Below are 2839 nucleotides of genomic sequence, written 5' to 3'. Positions count from 1 at the left end.
CCGCTGCCGTGTCCAAGGGGGCGCCCTTCCGCCGGCCGCTTTATACCAATGGTGCCGCTGCGTGGCTGGGCGGGGGGAGAGGGACGGGCTGCGGGGCTCTGGTGCCTGTCCGGGGGGCGGGGGGGGCAGGGGCTCCCTGGCCTGATGCACGCCCTCACCCCCAGTGCCCTTCCTGGTGGCCCTGGCGCTCTTGGGCTGCGTCCTGGTGGCCCTCCTCCTGGCCCCGGGCCTCCTGCAAGGTCCACTGGCGCTGAGGGGCATCGCTGACACCTGCTTCAAGCTGCTGCTGCTGGGCCTGGTGGCCTTCAACTTCGTGGGGGCCTTCATGCTGGAGGTGGGGCTCACCCTGGTGTCGGGGTGGGGGGGGCTCGGGCTTGGGCCGCAGCCGCAGCCGCCCCTCTGCACCCTCCCCGTCCTCTGCAGAGCGTGCTGGACCAGTGCCTCCCGGCCTGCCTGCGGCGGCTCCGGCCCAAAAGGGCCTCGAAGAAGCGTTTCAAGCAGCTGGAGCGGGAGCTGGCCGAGCAGCCCTGGCCGCCGCCCACCGGGCCGGTGAGGTAGTGCCGGCCTCTCGGCCCCTGGACACTGGATCTCCCTGCCTCTGAGCCACTGCCTGGGACCCGTCTCCAAAAGCCCCACCGCTATCGCTCCGGCAGCCGGGAGGTGGCAGTTGTCGTCCTCCTGCCCCGAGTCTGCCCGGCCCAGCCTGCCCTGCCCTCCGCTGGGGAAATGCTATTGCTGTCCCCCACTTCAGACATCCCGTGTAGAGACGACAGCCACCAGCCCCCTCGGAGCCGCTGTCGGTGCAGCAAATAAAGTCCTCATGTTTTCCTGGCGCAGCCTGTCTCCCACGCAGTACCGCTGACGGGTGCCCGGCAGGTGGCCCCCGGCGTGTGCTGGCAGCCCTGGCTTTTCAGGTCCCATCGGGCCTCGGTGTCTTCATCTGATAGTAATGATGTTTTCGGGTCGAACACGTGCCTCGTGCTCCGTTCAGCACTTCGTGTGCGTCATTCAGTCCTTCTTACTGTAGAGTCAGTCGTATCCCCGTTTTACAGATACAGAAACTGAGGCTTAAAGGCCACACAGTCAGAGGTGGGGCCAGATCGCCTGGACTCCAGCATCCACGCTCTTCTTTCCTACTGTCCTGTGGGGGCAGCAAGAGAAGGGCCATGTGTGTGGCTTTTACCGGGGCCAGTTCCTTTCTGCCCCCCATGCCCCGCATCCCGGGACAAGTTTGTGGTCCGGTTCCTCTCTCAGATGAAAGTCTGGGCTCTGAGCCCACATCTCCCAACCCGAACCACGTGCCCTGTCTCCCGGGGGAGGGTGGGTGCTTCTGACCTCATCCCACCAGTGGGACGCTGGCCAGGCCCTACTCTGGAGAGGCAGTGCGGTCAGCTGGCCCGGCGGTGCAGGGCAGGAGAGAGCAGGGAAGAAAGATGGCTTCCTGCCCTCCGGAAGCCCCCGCCGACCTCATTACTGGAAGCCCTGGCGCCAGACCTGGCCTCCCCTCGCAGGAGCTCAGTAAATGTGGAATCAAACTGTGGGGAAGGCACGTGGGGTGTGAAAAAGCAATTTATAATACGAGGCGCGTCCACAGACCTTCTGCACCGGGCACAGCGTCATCAACCAGCAATAGTTCAGGGTGGTAGGTGCTGGGCAAGAGGAGGCCGGAGGACACCGGGAGAGGCCTGGGTTCGAATCCCCCCTCTGCCCTTAGCTGGTTTCTTCACATGTTTATTGGGCGTCCTGTGCCCGGCACAGGTGATAGCATGGTGCACGAGAAACTTGGCCTCTGCCGGGGACAGCGGACAGCTTGTAACCTGGAGGGAGAGGTGAGCAGGGAGGGAACAAATCTCCAAGGCCACCGGAAGAAGACTACCCGTGTCCACTACCCCCTCCCTGCATAGCTGCCACCTCTGCTTGGGACCCTAGGGCCAGGGGAGGGGGAAGAAGCAGCAGAGAGGATCTGGGGGCCAGCACTCGAGAGTGGGAAGCTTTGGAGCCTCCGTTTTCCCCTTTTGTTGAGTGTAGGGGACGGCCTTTCTGCAAGGTGGTTTCCTGTCCTCCCCCAGTGGGCTTGTGCCTGGCAGCAGCCAAGGGCTAAGGGAGGACAGGGAGGGTGTGCTGGCCCCCAGGGCCCAGAAGGCTCCAGGTAACAGAAGTCCCTGCTCTTCTGCGATAGACCCTGGAGAGGGGGTGGCGGATATTCATTCATTCATTCACTCCTTTGACAAACCAGCACCAGGGAACAAGGATGCATGGGACATACGGAGTTTCTGCCTAATAGATTCAGAGTGTAAGGCAGAGGCAGTAGTGGGGCGACCAGGCAGGGCGACAGGTCTGCCCCAGAGGCAGGGATGACACCCCCCCCCCCCAGCCAGTCTCTTCCAGGAGAATTGAGTGCATATTCATTCATTCCATTAATGTTTACAAAACAGCTGCTCTGAGCCTGGCACTGTGGCCCATAAGCATAAACAGGGGAGGAGCCAAAACAGCTCCTGAGCTCGGGAGCTCACGTGGGAGAGGCGCAGGGTTCAAATGGGCACAGACAGGACAGCATGACAGCTGTGAGCAGCAGAGCAGAAGGGGCTGAGGGGCGGAACAGGGAGAAAGGAAAGGCTCCTCTGAGGAAGGGAGGGTTTGGTCTATCCCCTGCAGGAAGGGGACCTCATCCCGTGCTGCAGGAGGGAGAAACAGCTTGAGCAGGCAGAGGAAAGGGCTTCGTGAGGGACTGCCCAAAGGCCATTGTGGCTGCTGGGAGACCAGGCGGGGAATGGGGACGCAGAGCCAGACCGAGATGAAGGGTGGAGTCCTGGGCGGGGGGGGGGGGGGGGGGGGGGGG

Source organism: Ursus maritimus, unplaced genomic scaffold, assembly GCF_017311325.1.
Source record: "Ursus maritimus isolate PB19 unplaced genomic scaffold, ASM1731132v1 scaffold_32, whole genome shotgun sequence".
Lineage (NCBI taxonomy): Eukaryota > Metazoa > Chordata > Mammalia > Carnivora > Ursidae > Ursus > Ursus maritimus.
The sequence above is the reverse complement of the archived record's forward strand: the minus strand, read 5'-3'. Positions refer to the sequence as shown.